General features: G+C 38.2%; 1 protein-coding gene across 7 annotated transcripts in view; it reads left to right on the forward strand.

Moving 5' to 3' along the window:
* The window catches only part of NFIB (nuclear factor I B), a 231226-nt gene that overhangs the window by 13352 nt on the left and 195849 nt on the right, over positions 1-22025 (forward strand). The gene's annotated exons all lie outside the window — the stretch shown is intronic.

Below are 22025 nucleotides of genomic sequence, written 5' to 3' on the forward strand. Positions count from 1 at the left end.
GTGCACAGTTGTTAGCATTCTGCCTCACACACCACTCGCCAGATAAAGAATGGCTCTTACTGGCGTGTCTTGCTCCTAGGCTTAATGAGACTTTTGTGGGAACATATATTGTAAGATAAGATACTTAGCCATTTTCTCACTGATAAGAAGGGAACACAGTCTAAGGGGCCGGAAGCTCACCCTCTATGCCATAATGTCCCTGCCACAAGATAGCTCTGCCAGACAATTCAAGAGTTAAACTCGGAGGCCCCAGTTGCTAGCTGGGGAAGCTTAGCATCTGTGTTCTGATATGGCAAACTAAGCTCTTGCATTGCTGTTAATATGATTTCACTTTTCAAAGGGAAAGGAGAGAGAGAGAGGGAATGAGAAGGGGGGGGAGAGGCTCGTTTGTTACATCAACTATGATTTCAAATATTTAAAAAAATATGTAGTGACTTTCTGGGGGCAGCAAAGGTTGGAAAAATATCCCAGCAACAGCATTAGGCATCCCTCCCACCTTAGGCCCTCCTCGTCCCCCCCACCCCCCATGCACAGCAGTACACATTTTGTAATAATAAATATTCACCTAGATTTCGGGTTGGATTTGAAGATTTGGTGCACTCTGCCTCTTGTGTGGTACAATGACTCTATATGTAAAAGAAGAGGGATGCTGTTCAGTATTCAGGAATAATGGTAATTTGGGGGATCTATGAATTGCAGTGACAGGAGATGGTGGTTGGGTTTCCCAGGGGTGACTCCTTGACAGTTTCAGCATAGGCCTTGGAGCTGGGCAGGGCTGCTTAGGGAGGCCACCTATAGCCATGGCCTAAGTTCTTTAAAGTTGCTGTTTTCCAAAGTGGTGCAGAGAGAGTATTTCCACGCGTAGAAGTAATATAGAATGGATAGGATCTCTTATTTACTTCGTTGTGTTTCCCTCACTGTGGAACTTAGGAGCGAATTGCCAAAAGGAAATTAAAGTTTTAATCCTCCGTTAACTGTTTCTTTTCAAATCCGGCATTCCAGTTTGAAACAGTCCAAGATATCTGACTTAGCAAAGCCTTTCTCCTCATAAACGTTCATTATGCTTGATTGAACTGAAAAACTAGGCCCGTGGGCTTAAAAAAAACTCTGCAAGGGCACTCTTTTGCCCTTCGCATCTCTGCTGACCTGTTAGGATTTCAGCACCTGAAGAGGGAGGGACCGACCCAGTGCGAGGCTGAGTCAGAATTCTCTGGAATTCTTAAAAGTCGAGATAAGTAAGTTTTCATTGCTGGCATCCCAGTGGCTTGTATGATAACTGACTCTACAATCAAAGGAATAATTCTTGCTTTGTTGGAAGCTTACGGTGACAGAGAGTGGAGACAGCCTAGGAAACACTTTCTGAGGTGGGAGATTGTTAACTCTCTGAAATTCGGGGGGCAGAGCGAGGGGTGATCCCTTGCTGTGAAACTTGCTTTTCGGGTAGAAATTGCCCTTCAGCTTGGGGAGGAATAGCACGTTCTAGTTTGAGGCTGAAAGCAGAGCCCGCGACAGACCCTTGAGGCGTTTTTGTTAGGCGCGATGGCAGAGCAAGTGATTAGCCAACGTCGTGTTCCAAGCCAAGTTTTCCAACTTTTTCCCCTCCATCCTGGTGGAGGAGGAATAATTTTAGAAATCTCAAGGCCTCGTGGTTGTGCGGTGGGAAGCCGGAGTGATTACAGCAGCGGGCCTCAGCGCCAAGCATAGCAAGAGGGCAGCTTCCTCTGAATCAGGCGCGCTTGTCTGTGGCAACGTGCTATGTTGTCTCATTTTAAAGAACATTCTTGGGTCCTTGAACTCTAATTATGTGATGTGGTTAATTTAACTGAATTCAGTTGTTAGGATTTGGCCTAGAGAATAAATCATCAGACGGCGGAGAACTTGTGAAAACGAAGTGCGTGGAGTGAGGAGTGAGTCTGTGGGATTAGCTTGTATTAGACTGAACGGGACAGGATGTGAGGCTAATGGGACTTGAATGGCTGGGCTTTTGGTTGTTATATTATTCAGAAAATTGGAAGAAATGGCTAGCAATTAACCAATGAGGTGGAAAGACCTTGAGGCTGAATTGAAGGCCACACATTGAAAAAAAAAAATCCTCCAAATTTACATCAAGCAATGTTCTAAGATAGGAATGCACACTCTTCTTGTGCATAAATATATTGTTTATAATAAAACACTTGGAAACACATATTCTCTCTTTTATGATGATAGTTTAAACAGGACAGCATTGATGAATCACAGACAAATTAAAGAACTCTGAATAAGGACTATATAATTGAAAATATGGGGTGATGGATGAAGTAATTTTACTAGCTGAGAGTTGCCCGGAGGTTGTATATTTTCAGAAACCCATTTTAAGGCAGTTCAGAGCATGTAGTAAGTTATGGATGAAGCACAAATCATTTGAAAATGGGATTTGTTTAAACAAGTGCAAAAAAGAAAGTAAGAATTGCCCTTGAAAAAAAATTCTTTATTCTAAGTATGTGCAGTTTACAATTTCTGGGTAGCTTTAACTCTGTTTCTCAAAACAGAAAATTTAATAAACAGTATTCAACTGAATTTTACAATGCACACATCTCCCACAAAATTACACAAAACCATTTAACAAGCATCGGTTAATAATCCAGTGACACTCATATATTCTGATACTGAGTGAAGCTGAGGACTTCTTTACAAACTTGATTTTTCAAAACTCACATTGAAAAAAAAATACATGAAAGAATGTATCACTGTTAACAGGGAATGGCAGAGCTTAGGACAAAAATCTAATCCTGAGGACAGATGTTAAGAAAGTTATTTGAAATGGGGTGTATTCTGTAATTCATGTGAGTAGGGGATTACATTTATGCCTATGTTAATAACACGAGTATGTCAATATGAAGTCTATACCCCTCTATTAGTGAAATCTAAAGTGTGAAAAATGTTCCTGCTTAGGACAACTTGTATTTTATTATTCTGACATCTGCAGTTTCTGGATGGATTACCTTAAATTTGCTATGCTATGTTAAAAGCCTTGTTTTATGAGGTCGGTCTCAGCTTCTGGCCTTGGTGTCAGGAACCCTGCTACGTGATGCAACTTGCCTTGTTAGGTTTAATTGACCAAAGCTGATGTGTTAAAACAATTCATTTGTGCTGTAACTTATGCCCTGGCTAAGTTGCTACCTGAATCCTTTGACCTTGACTTGTCTGGGTCACGAAATGGCTGCAAGCTGTTTGACCTTTCTATTGTGCAGTAATGTCACTGTTTCCTCTTATTCTTTTATGGTAATAGCTGACAAAAAGCCCCAGCCCTGACTTTACACCCCAGTGGATTCAAGGCGTCCCTCTGCAGTAGCTACGTCTTCTGTTTGACATGGTCTGGCTGTAGAAGTGACTTTCTTTTGTTTGCTGACAGTGATGGGGACAAATTTGCAGCCCTCCTTGCTACAAGAGGTGGGGGGTAGTATTCTGGCATTTGGAGGGATTTGAATTCCTTCTGCTTAGATTTTCAGTTTCCGTGTTTTATGATGATGCATATCACAATTTCCTTTTCCCCACTCTTCTGAGGTCGACTTTGCAGCTTTTTATATTTATGATTTCCTTAATAATTGCTTTTCAACATTTTCAGCTGTTACAATAAAAATATTTTATTGTCATTACATAGGGTAAAAGTGATAAATTTAGTTATGCTTTTGGTTACCAATATATAAGTCCTAAAACAACTGACATTTAAACTTCACCCTATAAATCTTTGTTGGAAAAAGCCTTATACTAACCGTGTAGGACAAGACAAAATTTTTTAAAAATCAGAGTCATGTCGTAACTTTACATATTCTACCCTACAACTCAGTTTATAGTTTTAGGGGAAGCCTATTCTTTGTGACTTAAATAGCTGAGTCCCAATACATAGTAGTGAACCATTAGTAGATTTGAAGTTTTTATTTCTGTGGGGACTTTTGCCAGCATGTGAAATTAGAGATTTATTTTAATGAATATAAAAATTGTTTTTCTATTCTTTGTGAAGACCCATATGCAAAAATGGAGTTTTACCTCTGTTCTCTTCTGAAGCAGTGAAATAATTTTATTTTTAAAATATTGGAAATGCCTTCTAAAATGTTAAAACACAGATATTTTTATCCTACCAAATTTTTCTTTGCCAAATATGACATTGTAGTTCATGATTTTTCCTATATTTGCCAGATTAAATATTTAAAATCCAAGCTGTTACATTTTATTTTTAAATTATTAGAGGAAAAAAGGAAGTTTAAGTTAGAATGTGCATTTCCTTACTTGTATGCCGCATACTGTTTATACATGTGTGTGGATACAGTGACAGATGAGAGACAATGTGGCACAGGCACTAGAACCTTGGAAAAAAAGCCCTAGATTTTTCTATTCCCATTTAAAAAAATATCTGAGATGGCAGGTGAGAGGATTTTACTTTTTCTTTTCTTTTCTATTTTTTTTCTTTTTTTGGGGGAGATGGCTGTTGTTTTAAACTATCCCCCCCCAAGAATGTTCACAGATCAGGGAATTTAAATGCTTCCCAGCATTAATTGTGTTGATAAACCAGCATCCCAGGGGTTCGAGGAAGAAGGGTGAATGAAATACACTGAATCTGATTTTACTCAGTAGCTTTAGTTTCTCTCTGTTCTATGAAGCCCAGTCTAGACTCAAAGACATACATCTGTCTTGACTGTCTGTTCCTTCCTTGGCTTTCTCAGTGGGATAGCCAGAGTAGAGTTGGGTGTGGATGTGGTTAGGGGGCTAGTAGGTCAGATGCAGTGGGACCGTGGTTGGAAAACAGCGAGCAGCCCCTGAGGATTTCCGAAATGTCTACGACTTCTTGAAGTCAGTCTCCGTTCCTCCATTGAAAGAATTTACAGCAGATCTCAGCTGTTGAGTTAAAGAGGTTAAGTTCTTGGACCATGGGTAATTGGTGGATGCTGGTGTGTGTGCACGTTCCAGAGAGTTGAAGAGGAAAGGTGAAGGTGGAAAACAAGAGAGGTAGGGCTTAGATCTTGCAGGAGGTACTTAAGAAGGATGGTTCCTTCATAGATTGGAGAGTAAATACAATGCAATTTAAAATACTCTGTCATCCTTTGACTTTGGGATTGCTTTGGAGTTAAGCACATCTCCCTTCTTCCTGCCGTTTTAGATTTTTTCCAGCATCGAAAATTAAGTGCACAAATCTTGACATTTAGGGGTCTAGTCTTGGTTCTACCCTTTCTCGGCTTTGTGACCTTGGTCAAGGCACTTAAGCTCCATGTGCTTTGGTTTTCTGTTTTGTAAAATGGGGATTAAAATGTCTACTTCACAGGACTGTTTTGGGATTAAATGAAATAATTCATGTAAGCAAAAGCAGTAGTGTTAACAATAGCCATTATTACTCTGTGTAAGGAACATAGCATAATAGATACTTGCAGAGAAACTAAGCTGATGTTGGAGAGAAGGAGTGATTGGGTGTTGGAGCAGAAGGTCGTAATTAGTTTTTACATATCAGGTGATAAGACTTTCCCAAGAGAAAATGAAAGTCTCTGATCACAGTGAATGTGAATAGATACTTGTTAGTAAAACCTCTGAATGTGGGCATATGAAGTTGGCTAGTTGTATATAGTTTTAAAATCTATTTATGTTAGGATTACTGTACAGTTTTAGCAATCCTTTATATCACATTTACCTGAGAAATAACTTCTTGATCAAACTAGGAATATTTCGAAGGAGTAAAATAATTTTATTAGCAGCTCTCTGAGTAAATTACTCAACTTTGATATCAAATGAAGGGTGTCCTAGCAAGACTTGTAATTCACTGCATTCCAGTAAAAGCAGAAGACTTTTATTTACCAAAAAATTAAATTGCCAACATTTGGGAGAACTACACTTAAGTTTTAAATTTGGTTGGACAGAAGTGATGATATGTGGCTAGAGTGGATTGTTCTTGACAAAGAGCATGCTGCTGGTTTTTAGACTCTAAGTCTGAAAGTGTGTTATTCAAAAATGACCCTTAGTTGGGTCAAAACTCAAAATGTTTAATTAGTTACATGAATTGCTTTGACTTTATTTCCATTTAGCTCCTTCTCCTTTAAGTCAGTCTTCCCCATTTATCCTTTTTATGGTGTTAAGCAAATTAATTAAATGATCTCTAGAGGGAAAAAGTTCTTATTTCTTACTTAAACTGATTTCACTTTTACTAAGAACAACTGGGAGCCGCATGGGAAGGGGTTAAAACATTCCTTTCTTGTCAAGCTAGATTTGGGATTGGTGTTTGACTTCCGTGGCTCTGGGTGGCTGGATCCTTGTGGTCAGGAAGCCACTTTTGTGGGCCAGGTCTGCGGGGAGCTAGTCATGGTGCATGGTGTCCATGGCCTGTGGGTTGTTCCCCTCACTCTGTTTGCACGGCGGGTTTGGAAAGTGGACAGATTCACCCATATCCACAGTTTCTACTAGGGAAGTGCCTTAACTCACATGTCACATTTGGTGCCGTACAAAAAAGAAAATCATATTCTTACATGGAGCATTTTCTAATAATACCTGGGGGTTCTAGCCAGGAGTTAATAGGAAAAGCTGTCTCACTGTTTGTTCATCAGTTAAAGGATAACTGGCATGTGCAGCAAACACATTGAATCGGAACATTGATTAGCTTGTTTAGATACTGACACATATTTTTAAATCATCTGTGTCATGCGTTTTCTTTTTGAGAACATACCTGGTATTTAGTTCTTCTTCTGTTCGTGGGGTACACAAAAATAAAAAAGGATGTATTTTAGTACATGAAGGAAATTATATCCCAAATTTGTTAACATATGTAAGATGGATTGTTGTTGATGGCAGAAGGATTTGGTATTTTATCTTTCTAATACCTTGGAAAAGCTTTGTTTGCACTTCTGATTTAAAGTTGATACCGACCTAAAGTAGCAACACATATATGGTTCGTGGTTCTTAAGTACTGGTTGCCTTTCATAGCCTCCTGGGGATGCTAACTTATTTCTTTAAATTTCCTGATGGTAAAGTATTAATATTTTTGGATAAGACTTAGAGTTATCATGTAACGATATCTGTTCTATTTACAGTCTCCAAATAAGGGAAAAGCTGCTTATAGTAATATGAGGATCACTGGTCTTACAATAATTAAATAGACTTGTTATACTACATTAATCCCTTTTGGAACATTTGGAATGACTTCTTAGTACTAACAAACATAGCATTAGGGCCTAAAATTAATCTGCTTTTGGTATCCAACATTTTATAATATAAAACATGTGTATAGAGAAACATATTTCAGGTTTAAGATGAGTTCATGGGAGGACAAAATGAAATTATATTGGAGTATGATTCCAAGTACTGATAAAATACGGAATTCATTTACCGTCAGCGTAGGTAGACAAATTGTTTTGGTAAGTTTTTGCGTTTTGGTGACTATGATGTTTGGACTCTCAGAATTACTTTCCCCCTGAGATCCAGGTTTTGTACATGACCCACCAGATACACGTAGCATGAAACGGGCATGTTTCCATCCAGTGTCCGGGAGGTTCTTCAACACCTTCTGAGCTGGTGTTTCTTGGTACCTGCATTGATACGGCTATTTATTGATGCCAGAGAAAATGACGCGGGCTCAATTTTAAAGTCTGGTCCAGTCTTATTCTGTGTTTTGTAGAAATGGTTTAAGTTAATGGCAGACTCTGCATTCACACAGCGTTATTCCAGATTTGCTGCAGGGACTTCTGAGATAGGGTTACGTTTCCATCTTCTGTTGTAGAAGCCCCACGAGGCATAATTTCCTCCGCAGTGTGGGCTATTTTATTGTTGAGCTTTTCACACCTGGGATGTGAAGTCAGCCTTGGGTGTCCCAGTTCCAGGGGAGATATTTTGTGAAGGATGAAGGGTTAGTTCACTTCTAGGACAGACTGTGTGCATCTGCACAGAGAAGTCTGGAAGTGCTGAGAGTACCGAGTGGTTTGTAGCCATTTTAGACCATGTGCCTGGGACCAGCTAACACATTGTCAGGGAAAAACATGATGTAGCAACAATATTAGATCATGCAAATGAGACTACTGAATAGTAATAGTTATGGGCAATATTTTGGAAAACACTGATTAGTGACAGTTTTATTACAGCAAATGTATGTATCAAGTCCCCAGATTTCATTGTAATGCACTGAAAACAGATGTCAAAGTGTCCCAAACAGAATTTCATGGTTAATCTACATATTGCATGGAAAGTACAAACAAACCATTTAGAATTCTGTTATTTAATCCTTTTAGAAGGAATGAAAATATACAATTTAGATTTACTCCATTCTTTCTTTTAATTTCAGTTTTTGTTTTCTAGGGGCTGATGATAAGTTATCTTTTTGTTGTTGTTTGCTATTTTCTTAAGATGCATATGGGAGAAGACGTATCTGCATATGAACATGGTTTTACTTAATGTACTTTGAACTGTAAGTTTCTGAACATAAGGTCTTTGCATTAAAAAAAAAAAAGAAAAATTAGGCTCTAAATTATTTAGTGACCTGGTAATGGAATTAATTCCTTCTATTCCTTTGTTTACTGACGTAGAGTTCCATTCTATGCCACATAGTGATTGAAGCAGCATGCTGAAGTGGAAGAGAAGGCACATGGTAGCCCTACTGCGTGCACGTCGCCTGGAGACTTTGGGCCTCTCAGGGCCTCTGTTTCTCTATCTGTCAAGGGAGGGTATTGACTAGAGGACTTCCCTATCCCTCTTAGCTCTGGAATCTTAGGAATTTGGCTTCTGGTTACCTTGGCAGGGGGGACTATCCCCTCCATGTTAAGCAATATTTAATCAAGTTTAGCATACTCTTGTTAAATTTGGGCATTTTAATACATTTTATTTATTAAAAAGAAGTAGAAAATGTGTAACTTGACAGTTGGGTAACACTTTCATGTTGCTCAATTCAAAGTCCAATAGTCAGATCATTTGGTTCAATCTAGATAAAAAGCTTGCTTTTTTAAAGAAAGAGATCTTTAACTCATAGAAGTTGAGAGCTGCGAGAATCTCTAGAGACCTTCTCACTTTACGGCTGTGGGTACTGAGTCTAAGAGAGGCCTAAAGCCACTTCGGTTGTTTGTGTTAGTTTTACTGCTACAAGAATATAAATAAGCATAAATAATGAAAAGTATTATTTTGTAGACGTAGCAGCATTTTTTTTTAAAAGGAACATAGAGGGAAATCATGACTACAAATCTTAGTATTATCATTTTGTAACTTAATGAAATCAATTGATTCAAAATTCCAGTTTTTTCTTTCATACTTTTTCATAGGATATATTCAAATGAAGTCATTCTGCAGTCTTCATGAGAATAGCTACCTTCCTTTTTGTCAGTGCATGGAAAATACATTTTAGGTTATGGTCAACTAATAAGGATTGGATACTAGTTGGAAAACAGAGAGGATCCGTTAAAAATGCATTGCCAGATTTCCAGCCATACTGTAGGTCATGTTTGAGATTGCTTGTAAGAAAACTGGTTTTTGGAAGTTAGATATTGGAAGAAAAAGTGGGAGCTGGTAATGAGTTGGTTTAAGCTCTGCTTCCTGGATGCCTACAATTTTCAGATTAGCTTGATAATTGCTATGCCTCCATTTTCCTTTGTGCGGTATATGTCTCTCATCATAGTTTAAAAAATTGCTTTTTTTTTTCAAGTTTAAAACATCCATATACGTGCTTTTATTGAGGAGATGTTTCTAAGGATTTTTTCTTAAAGTTTAATTTTTAGAAACCAAAACATATTAAATTCACAAGGGCAATTCAGTTTCAAAAGGAAGCTTTCGATGACTCTTTTTGCTCAGGTAAGAATTCTTTTTATAACATAAAAGATTTACCTGTAAGTTAAATTGTTTTATGAGTGTCCTGTAATGTGCTTATGTATATCAAATCACCCCTGAAGGTAGCAGAGATTAATAAATTAAAGCAGAGACACTAGCAGTATTAGAAAAAGTTAAATATCAGCTACTTTCAGTAGCTAGTTTGTAGTTTGGTATTTTATGGAGAACGCTTGAAAGCATGTTTTAAAGGCAGTTATAGATGGAAAAATAGATGAATGAAAGAAGGGTATTGTGCAAGAGCATGACATCAAAGTCAATGGAAATGTTATGGGCGCACACTATGAAATAGATCATGTATGTGTTGTTGAATGAATATAGATTATTTAAATTGAATACAGAACGTAATGGGCAAATAAGGTGAGTGTCACTGAAGTGATTCAAAGGAAGTTCCTCAAACTGAGAAAATCTACTTTTTACTGAGACTCGTTTTGTTTTCTTTTGTATCTCCACTGGCGATTTGCCACTGTAGAAGTACTGTCTTCCCCACCCCATATGTACTTTAAATGTCAAGAATGAGTACAGTAACAACATAGGAAACATAGTGTCCCTATCAGCAATAGAGCCTGTTCTGGAACGGAGTTGCTGGCTTAAATGTTTGTCTTACTACTATTCACTGTGTGACTGGGCAAATTAGTTATGTTTTCTAAGATTCAGCTTCCTGAGCTCCTGAGGGGGCACCTACTTGGCACTTGTGAGGGTGACTGACCTGGGAAGGTGCTTGTGAGGTGCTTAGCACCGTGCCTGGCGTATTGTGCTCTTCGGTAAGATGCTTGTGGTCAGTCGTTGTGATTTGCTCAGCAGCCGGTATGGGGTCAGCACACAGTAGGTCCTGAGTTCTTATCTGTTCAGTGAGTGAACGTTCACCACCTCTGCTGAGGATTCGGGAAGACTTGGGCTCCCTTTTGTGGGGCAGAGCATTCAGTTAGGGACAATACTGGGCCAAAAGTGCGAAGAAAAAATACTAATGTGGCAAAAATTAAAATACGGTCTTGCCCTGTGATGTCTCAAAATTGACCCCTAGAGAAGTGAACGGTATCGAATTCTAGCATATCCTAACGCTCCTCTCAGTATTTGCAGGTGACTTAAGGAAACAGCATCTCCTAGGAGCATCCAGACATGCTAGATTCCTGTATAGATGTCTTCTTAGAATCCAGTATGGTTTACTACTGCTCATTTTTTCATAGGGCCTTTCATTTAGGTTCTAAGGAAATCCTAGACATAAACATAATCAGAAACAAAAGGGAACATACCCCATAACTGTTGCCTAGCAGGGAACACTCGAGGCAAAATGGTGTTTATGCAGGAAACCAACACTTTAAAACCCCAAACCTTTTCATGGGCTCGAATGGTGATATATAATTTTTCTCCTTTATGTCTCCAATAGTACTGAATTATTGTCCCACAAAAAGTTTGGAAGCAGTATCTCCGTATTTTCTGTAAGATTTTCCTCTAAAGAATAATTTACATAATTCATAAATGTTACATAATTTTAAAAATTTAATTTACAAAGTCATTTCATTGACAATGCCGAAAAAATTTGTGCTGGCAACTCTTCTTCCATAGTTACCGGTTAATAATCTTTATCTTGTTGTTGTTATTCATTTTATCAGTCATTAAGTTTTTCCAAAGTGTGTGTGCAGAAACAAATACATGGCGTATTATTTCTTTTTATTTTGGTGTGTGATTATTACGATTCTACACACATCATACAGGCAGGGAAGTAGACATATAGGAATTTACTCACATTTGTCTTTCAAAGAAAGTACAAAACACTTGGTAGAACAAAAGGTGGAAAATGGTGGAGAAATGTGTTGATTGAGTAGGAGCTCTGTGCTGAGCACTTTCAATATTTTAAGGAGTTAGGGAAAACATAGTGCAAATATAGATGGCCTCTCCCAAATAATTTACAAGTAGAAAAGAAAGGGTAATGGTCCCTTGCAGTGTTTATGAGAAAGAAAAATGCCAGGTATTGGAATAAGCAGGCAACTAACTAATGGTCTCACCAACTACTATATATAGATAGATTTGCTGAGCTCTCTGGGAGGAGACCCTGTGGGACTGTAAAGGAAAGGTCACAGAGTGGAGGTGATTCTTCAGCAGGGTTTTCTCAGGGGTTGTATCACAAAAATAAAACAATGAAACAGATAACCAAGGTTCTGCCTCTTACATAAATGAATTCTGCTTGGCGATGATAGATACTGTGCTGAGATTGATATATTTTGGGGTTTGGGGGCAACAAATCTGGCATTTTGTTTAAAAAATTTTTGAATAAAAGAAAAATCTGATAGAGAGCTTTAACCAAGGTGCTGAGATACTCAATACTAAATGGCTTTAATTGGTTCATCTCTTTTTTTTATTTTAACATGGTTAATAAATTGAATTCTAATACTTTAAATTATTTTTATGTACAGCTCAGCTCTTAGATTTCAATGTAATCCTATATACATTGTTTAAAAATGTTTCATATAATATCTTTGTAATTAATTCTCATGTTTTTATTGTCTGTAATTATAATCTTGAATGGAAAATGGGAATATTATGGGATATATATAACTAATGATTCATTTTAGATATTTTAGAATTGAGATAATTCTATAGGCAGGTAAAAAATCTGGAAAGCAGAATATTCTGCAAAAAATATTTTATTTAAAAATTATTCTGAAGTTCGTTGAATTCAATTTTGTGTCCAGTTTACATCACTATTATTATTATTTTTAAAATAAAGTGTGTCTTCCCAACTCAGTAGAAAGAAAAGAGAATTGTTTCAGTGGGATAAGACGTGTTTTATTGTTGAGCTAAAGTATCTGTTCTGATGCAAATTTATACTTTTGTTATTAAAAGCAATGGATTGATATAGGGACATACCCAACAATATAGTAACCCCCAGATTTATAAATTGAATTTTCCTAATATATTTTGCCCTCTGTAAATGGTATCTATTCCAGACTATAGTGTTTCCTCGTAGATAATTAGAGAAAAAAATATAAAAGGAAAATTATGGTAATTCTTTGACTATTGCTATATTTAGCTCTTTTAAAGTAGCTTTCAAACTTTAAAGGTTATCAGGCTTAACTCCTAAAGATAGAATTGAATCCAACGTGTGAGATTCTGTTTCTCTCTGTTTCCCCCACTCGCTCAGACAAATACAAAGTGAACATAAGTTCTTAGAGGGCAGTGATCAGGTTTTCTCTTTTTTCATACTTTTCCTTATTCTCCATAAGGGGATATACAATGTTGATTGTTTAGTTGAATGTTGAATCTGATGCGCAGATGTGGCAAGATTTTGACCAAAGAAGTGTAAAGAGAGATCTGTCTCCATGTGCCATTTCGTGATGGCATTTCAAAACCATTCTATCTACACATAGGTTGCTTAGTCATCCGACAAACATTCACTGAATACTTACAATGTATCAGGCACTGTGTGCCAGGTACTGGAATTGCAATATAGAGAAGACAGGAATTTTACTCACTTTACAGCGGAGAAAGACAATTTAAGAAGTATCCGTGTTTATGGTTCTTTTTTTCTTCCCTGAAAAGCATTGCCATTAGATCCTCAATAACTACTTTGTGCAAAGAGTAATGGCAGTGACTATATAAACACTATCTGAGGGAAATGACTTAATGCAAACTTGTGACAATTTCTAAGAAAATAGTGAAACCATGAGAACGGATTATTCTGATGAACAAATACCACTTTTTAAATCTCTGTGACAAAAAACATTTTTGCAGGATATATTACGGTAATACCAAGCATGCTCTCTAACATCTTGTATGTAGCATGTAGCTTTCCTTGCAGGGAATTGGAAGTGTGTCAGGATGCCTTTCTGGACTCTGTCTTAGCTCCTAACTGGAGCCATTGCCCTGGCTCTGAGTGGCATTAGCACCATGCTGTTCAGAAGTGAGCAAGTAGGGGCGCCTGGGTGGCACAGCAGTTAAGCGCCTGCCTTCGGCTCAGGGCGTGATCCCGGCGTTATGGGATCGAGCCCCACATCAGGCTCCTCCTCTATGAGCCTGCTTCTTCCTCTCCCACTCCCCCTGCTTGTGTTCCCTCTCTCGCTGGCTGTCTCTATCTCTGTCAAATAAATAAATAAAATCTTTAAAAAAAAAAAAGAAGTGAGCAAGTGTGAAGAACTTTAGTGAAGCTTGAAGGAGTAGTGAGTACACCTTGGGTTTTGTGATGCTGATTACAACGGATAGAACAAGCAGAAGACTATTCTGTGGCATCGGGAGTACACACCCAGTAATTTCTCCAGCTCCTCAGACGTCAGCAGATCCATTGCTGGTTTTGCAATTAACGTGTCAGTCTGAGGGGTGAGGATCACTGGAGGAAGTGAACTAGGAACGCAGGGAGATGGAACTTGCTGGAAGGAGCCATGAAAACAGTGTCATCAAGTTGGAATCAGGAGTACTGAGTCTGAAACCCATTGTAGATCACTTTTAGCTGTATGACTTTCAGCAAGGGTTTTAAAGTCTCCATGACTCTATTTCTTCTGTTGAAAAATGGAGATATTACCAATCTTAAGAGGTTTTTTTGGGCTGCATGTGTTAAAGACTTGGAAAAGGCCTTATGCAGTGACATTTGATAATGCCTTGGCAGGTGCTCAATCCATAATTTGGTAAAGGTGGGTAGGATTTTCTAGGCTGTGGTTATGTTCCAGAATGTTCTTTAATATACAGTTATCCAGCTGACATGCAGTGAACACTTACTATATGTTGGGCCTTGCTTTCAGAGTTTTATCTGTGTGACTTGTTTAATCCTCAGTAACCATGTGACCTGGATACTTTACTGTCCTTTGACAAATGAAAACTCCGCATTCAAGTGAGTTAGGTGATAGAGCCCAAATTTGAACTCTTGTAGTGTGCCCCTGGAGCTCTTTCTTAACCCTACTTCTAGTTAGTGAAGTGATTCTCTCCACAGTAGGGTAGAAGAAATAACAGAAAATACTATATAGTGAGGGATAATCTCTGCATACTAAAAAGATAAGCTCATATTAACTTATTCACATATTTTAAAAAGGATTGAAATGATCATTTGTTATCTTGGATTTGTAAGTTGTTTCTTTCAAGTTTTGATTTATTTAATTCTGATATACAAAGTAAAGTTATAGTGATTTCCAGGCTAATCTTTTCCCCGAAACTAAGCGGTCTTTCTCATTTGTTGTTTCCCCTATTCTATTGTGCTTTTGTATGAGACCTTGAAATTGGATGTGTTTATTGTGTAGATCACAAAGGATACATAGGGAAAATAAAACAGTCTTAAAGAGAGGATTAGCAAGTCAAGAGCCATACGTAGTAATCCAAATCTTCAAGAATAGGCATCATGGTCCTATGATTGATCTATGATAAAACCCTCCCTCTTCCACTCATACCAAGCTAAATTAATGGTTTTTCTTAGAAGTTTTGGAATATGTTTCTTCTGTTCTTCTTATTTTTTAGAAAGGTTGGGATATTTTTCTGAGATTTATTGACATCTGCTTACACCTGAGTAAATGTACTCTGAGATCTTTCTGTGATGACCTGAACATAGGACATGTATTTTGATTTCCATAATAATTTCCTTGTTGAATTTTTTCAAACAGAGTCAAGACTCTACTTGAATTTTGGGTGCTTGCTTTGTGGATTATTTAGATCAGGGGTTCAGAGGTTTGTAGCTCCTTCTAGGGTGTGTAGGACAGACCCATACCCCTCCACCCCTGTCACGTTTCATTCACTTTTTTGGTTCTGTGGATTGATTTTCTTCTTAGATAAGACAGTGACTATTAGGGAGAAAGATATGATGGAAAGATCCAGCAACAATGCCCCTTTCTCTTCAGAAAGACAGAGATCCGTCTTATTATTACTGCTTTATTATTTTGGCAATAATCATTGGTAGTCACAGTAGTACTAATAAAAATAACTACAGCGTGTTGAGAATGTCCTATGTGCCACCCGAATCATGTAATGTAATCATTGTAGATACCCAAAGAAGTAGGAGTTATTATCAATATTTGATAGGTAAAGAAATTGAGGTTAAATGTGTTAGAGAAATCTCCAGTCGATGGCTAGAAAATGACAGAAGTAAGATTTGAACCCATGACTGCCCCTTTCCCATCTCATATTCCCAACTTCACTACTATCTCTCTATTTAAAAGCTTGTTCTTCAGTCATCTTCGAGTAAGGTAATGTCTTTTTTTAAGGGTATTTTCTTTATTTTCAAGGGATATAGGTCGCATTCTATAATAAACGTATGCGAGAACTGTCACCGAATCTCAGTGTGATCCTGCCTAGAGGAGGAACTAACTATATGGTTTCTTTTTTTCTGTCCACTGTAAATATGTCTTCCTTCTACCAGCCTGATTGTGCGTTGGTTTGTTCCACAGGCCTCGCTCTTCTAACCCTCAGTGAGCAACAAGTGACAGAACTTTCTGTGGTGTTCCTAGGTACCGGCACAAAACAATTAAACATATTGACTTCATATATTTGACCCCAAACACGAATAGAGATACTTTCCTCTTCTTCTTCCTTCCGTTTCCTTTCAGAGATGTGTATAAAAAGGACGGGGAGGGCGCAGGCTGAAACGACTTGAGTTTGTGCAGCCCTGAACACTATTGGGACCACTCTTGCCTTGAATGAGGAGTTCATTGTCCTCAAAGACATTATGTTAAAGCCCTTAACTGTGAACTTCCAGTCAAGATACTAGACTTGCCAGTTAGTTACACAGAAACTATTCTGTCCAGGCTGGAATGTGGCAGTTTAAACAGGGGGACTTTGATCCCCAAGATAACGTGGGGACAGACACTAGTGTACTGTTATCATCTTACCACAGTTTTAATTTGTAGAGTTTTTTCTCAGTTTAATCGAAATGTCTTAAACCTGTGCCCAGTGAGTGGTGGGATGACATAACTAAATGAGCATTTTGTTCGGAAATCGTTAAGAAGAGCCAACGTGGCTCGTTCTCCAAGACCCCCTAGTTAGGAATTACAGTGACATTTAGTTATGTCAGTTAGGTTTCTTTCAGAACGTGCGCCAAACTTTAATCTCTGGATTTGATATTTATGTCGTTTATTTAGTCTTTTAACCGCATCAGAATTGTCTTAGCCAGCTCTAAGATGGCACTTACAATAATAACGCCTCGTATTTATTAAGCGCTTATTGTATGCCAGGTCCTGCAGTAAGGCCTTGTACATCACCTCACATCTAATCCTCGCAAGTGCCTGACGAGACAGCCATCGCTGTCCTCCTCATCGTCGTCTTCTTGTTGGAAGTCAAAATATTCAGGCAGAGAGAGATTCATTCGCGTCCTGGGTTTCCACAGCAGTGGGTAAGAGCAGGGACAGCGGGCTGAACCTGAGTATTCGGGTTCTAGAGCCCTGCACAAGGACCTCACCTGGCTGCCCCCCTCCATTAGTCCCATGGGTTTGGGCAAGTCAGCTCACCTTCGGGAAGCTGGTTCCTGATCTATTAAAAGAGCAAATACTCTTGCCTACTTGATCAGATTATCAAGAAGACCAAATAAGAAAAGCACAGGAGCAAGACGATGGACACTTTTAAGACATATGCAAATAAATGAGATCATTTTAATGGCATCAACACATTCTAGAGATCGTGTTTCTGTGAATAATCTCATAAGAAACCACATCACTTACAGGTTGGACCTCTGCAAAGTGGGCCATCAAGTGTAGTATACTGGTGTTGTGATTTTCACATTTATATTGTTGATGGTACAGATAATTTTGTACTTAAGAAAAAAGTCATTGAACACAATACTGCAGTTTATTCCAGAGCAGCATGCTTAAATAATATTTATTGAATATTTATTGGCCTCTGGATGCCCTTTGGAACCACTTTCGTGGGGAAGGAGAAGACCGACAATTATAAAAAAAAAAGAAATGGATGTAATAGTTCTGTCTGCAGCCAGTGAAATGAGGTAAATAGTTGGATAATTATTGCAGAAATGTTATCAGTGTAAGTAGATGGTTTAAGCATTTAAGAATTACCCCCAAATAATGTAATCTAAACCCAACGTGTACAGTAGCAGAAGTTTTAATACTGAATCCAATCTCCTCCATTCTTCTTTTCCCCTGAGTAGGTACAGCTGCAAAACAGAGTATTTTTAGAGTGAACACTTACTACAAAATGTTTCTTCTAAAATTTACATTTGGCTTGTAAAAATATAACAAGATTTTTTTTTTTAAAGCACAGATATCTGACCCATACAGTATGTATTTTATATCCCTTTGCGTATTTATGAATATGTCATTTGGTAGTTTTTATGTTTACTAAATTCATTTCCCTAAAAAGACAGGTGTGGAGTGTTTGCATGCATGCGTGTAACGTCTGAACGTGTGAAACGCAGCTTAGGGATTACAGCAGTTTAGTCAAGGTCATAAGTGACCTGATGTGCCCTTGAGCATGCTGTTTATAATTGCTGTGGTTAGTTTTCCTTCTCACTGTTTTTACCTATAATGTCAAAACACAATTATATGGAGTTGGTATGTTCACTAATAGCAGTTTATCTCCGCATGGTTTATAGACAGAGTCAAAAGCCAACAACTATAATTACATCCATGTTTCTAACTTAGCAGTGAGCTAGACAAGTGTGGTTGAAGTATGCCGTGGGTATAGTGCAACCAGTAGGAATTATAGGGTAAAGTCATTGCTTTGCATTCTTTTGGTTTTACAATAATTGTTACTTTAATTTTGTTTTCTGGATTTTACCACTGTCTGTTGTGTTTATATGACCACATAAAGAGTGGTTGAGTTACGTGTCTCTCCACTCTATTTTTCTTCTGCTTGCCTCCCTCTATAAATGTACTGGTTCTCCTTTCACTTTTCTTCTGACTCAGCACACAGTACATTACAGTTAATAGTTTTCTGAAGCGGCCTGATATTCATGCTCTATGGAACCCATAAGACTTCTACTATTTGCATTATATGTTTAATTGGATAATTATGGGAACCATGTTGAACTGTTAACAACTGTCAAGCCTTTGATTAATCTTTTGAATGTTCATTGGCATGGTTCAAGTTAGCAACCGCAGTACAGACTTTTTGTTGTTATTATTGTTGTTGTTTCGTTTTGTTGCTGTTCTCATGATTACTGGAGAGGGTGAAAAGGATTTCTCTAGAAAAATATACGTAATCTCTCATTTTGGGCTCAGTCTATATATCGTGGGAAAGAGAAGCAGTGCGGTTTGTGGATCACCAGAATTTGTTTTGCGCAGAAAATAGTGCAGTTTAATAAGTCTCCAGAAAAAGAAGAAAGCCTTCTTATATTTTTAATGATCTCAGTGATATAAAATAGAAAAGAGAATCTTGCCTTTTTTTTTTTTTTTAAAGATTTTATTTATTTATTTGACAGAGAGAGAGACAGCCAGCGAGAGAGGAAACACAAGCAGGGGGAGTGGGAGAGGAAGAAGCAGGCTCATAGTGGAGGAGCCTGATGTGGGGCTCGATCCCGTAACACCGGGATCACGCCCTGAGCCGAAGGCAGATGCTTAACCTCTGTGCCACCCAGGCGCCCCGAGAATCTTGACTTTTGAAACAGTATTGATTTGAGTCTATTGTTTGGAAGAGGTACCTGAAAGAGAACTACCATACACATGAAGAATATTTGGTATCAAACCCTGGAATGAGAACTGAATTATGTAGACAATGGTTCTTTCGCCAGTGTATGTTCAGTTCATATGGGTCTTAAATGGCATGAAATGGACATCGGGATTACGATAGCAGACAATTCTATTCAAACATAAATAACTCTCAGGCACCCTTAAAATTTCGTCTCTTTTGCTTTAAGTGCATGTTAGTATGCTTATGGGACAATACCATACTTGCTTTTCCTTTAGTAATTGGTTTATAGTTTTGATATTTGACCTGATAGTTACAATTTTGGGTTTTTGTGTGCTTGTATTTTGGTATTGAATAGAGAAAACAGGTCAGGTGTATAGTGGAGAAGTTACAATGAATAAATGAGTATTTGCAGACAAATCTTAAAGAGTTCACATGAATGTAATAAAGATGCGGACCTTGTACTCTATTTGAGTGATCTTTGTATTTTCCCTGTATGTGCTGCAATTCAATTTTATTAGAATGTTTACTGAGCAATATCAGACTTCTTTCCAGGTCATGAATTTCAGAGTATGACTTTGATAGTACTGTATCTTTGAGATCCAGGCTTTTAAAGATTTTATTTGTTTGTTTATTTATTTGAGAGAGAGAGCGAGAGAAAGAGAGAGAGGGAGAGAGAATCCCAAGCAGGCTCCTAAGCCGCCCAGTGCGATCTCACGACCCTGAGATCATGACGTGAATCAAAGCCAAGGGTCCGATGCTCAATCTACGAGCCATGCAGGCTCCCCTGAGTTCTGGGCTTTTAAAATGAGTTAGGGTAGGTCTGACTGAGGAGGCAACATCTGCGCCGACTTGAAGGAGGTGGTGAATATCGGCAATCTGTTAGACACGTGTGCGTGCCTGCGCATGCCCCTAGATACATATTGAGCTATTGTTTACATCAATCCTGTGAGGCAAGGGGAAGTGGAGGAACAGAAAGGTTAAATAATCTGCCCAAGGTCACATAGCTGTAAGTGGTGGAATCAGGATTTGGACATCGGCAATTTTGTTAAACTATTATTTCAGGTCAGCTCTTAAACAGGCTTAGTGAAGCTAATCCAGGATAGGAATCACCTCTTGACCTGACTTTGTACTCAACTTAGGTATACAGGACTCCGATTAATTTCTCTTCCTGGGAAATAAAATATTGAATTCTACCTGCCGTTTCCAAAGTGTGTCGTTTTGAAGTACCATCTCAGATCAAGTTAATAGGGTTGGAATGGGCACTTCAGCTGCCAGCAAACCAATCCCACTACTTATGCTGAAAGTGTATTTTGGTGCTTTAGTCAAATGCACAAAAGACGTGGGGGAGGAAGGATTGTTTTAGATGAGGAATATGCAAAAGGAATCTGAACACCATTCTGACCTCTTGAGTTTGCATTATTTTTATAAGACCATTGTTTACAGTTGGGAGCTTTATGGTAATTGTACCTTCCATTGAGGTTCAAGATGGCTCTTCAGCCAGCTCATAATAGGATAATGAAGTGGAGAGGAGGAGTATGAAAGGAGCGCATAGAAGGAGCAAATTCACACTGCAGTACATGTTGTAGCCCATAAATATTCATCTAAGAAAATTTCTTAGGTGCATTGAGTTGTAGATGAGCAACTTACATCAAACTGCATGTATATTTTGTTCACAGAAGTTTTTTCAGTTCCTGCTGCTTCAAAAACTTTTCTTTCCTTAAAGTGTCCTTGAAGCCCGTGGACCTGCCTTCTCTGTGGAGACAGTCTGATCACTGTTAGTCTTAACTTCCCTTTATTTGGGTTTTCAATAAGCTCCCAACCTTACCAGTTGAGTTTTAGGTGAAATGGTTGTGTGAAAGGTGATGCAACTTTGAGAATGTATTTATTAACATTGAAAATAGGATTCCTGGTTTTCAGGCATGATACACTCTTTTTATCATGGTGATCAGGAAGCAGGAAAGTCTTCTGTTATTACAGAAGAAGTAAGGGCCATCATGGGAAGACCTGGCTTCCATTTTTGGTTCCATTGTGAGTCACTGAGACCTAAAGCTTCACTTTCACCATCGGTAAAATGGTGCTGGGATTAGCACTTACTCCAGAGTGTTAATTTTGACTATGTGTGTGAAAGAGCTTTGTTAATTGCTCTCCCTCTCTCTCTCACCGTCTCTTTCTATATACACACACACACACACACACACACACACACACACACACGTGTATGTGTGAATATACAGAAATGTTTATAATTATTTTTCTCTATTCTCCTCACTCAAATGAAAAATTTCTGAGAACATGAAATCTGACCTATTCTTAACACCTTGCTTAATACATAGTAGTGATAATATTTTTGTATTGAGCTTACTTTGGATTTTTAGCTTATCTTAGATGTTTTACTGGAAATCTCCTAAGGTTGAATCATTTTTTTTTTTTTTCTCAGTGTGCCTACAGTTTTAAGCAGACTCGACTTCCACTGCTGGAAGATGGAAGGGACAGATGACATGGTTCACCTCATGCCCTAACTAGAAATAGTTTCGCTCAGTCCTAGTTTTTTACTTTCTTTAGAGAAAGTCACTACTTATGAATCACGCTGGGGTTAAAGGTCTCAGTTCCGTGCTACACAGTCCAAACGTGACACTTTGCTGCCAGGAGGGTCCTGC

This window comes from Ursus americanus, chromosome 18, assembly GCF_024610735.1.
Source record: "Ursus americanus isolate L20-20 chromosome 18, mUrsAme1.1.p, whole genome shotgun sequence".
Taxonomy (NCBI): domain Eukaryota; kingdom Metazoa; phylum Chordata; class Mammalia; order Carnivora; family Ursidae; genus Ursus; species Ursus americanus.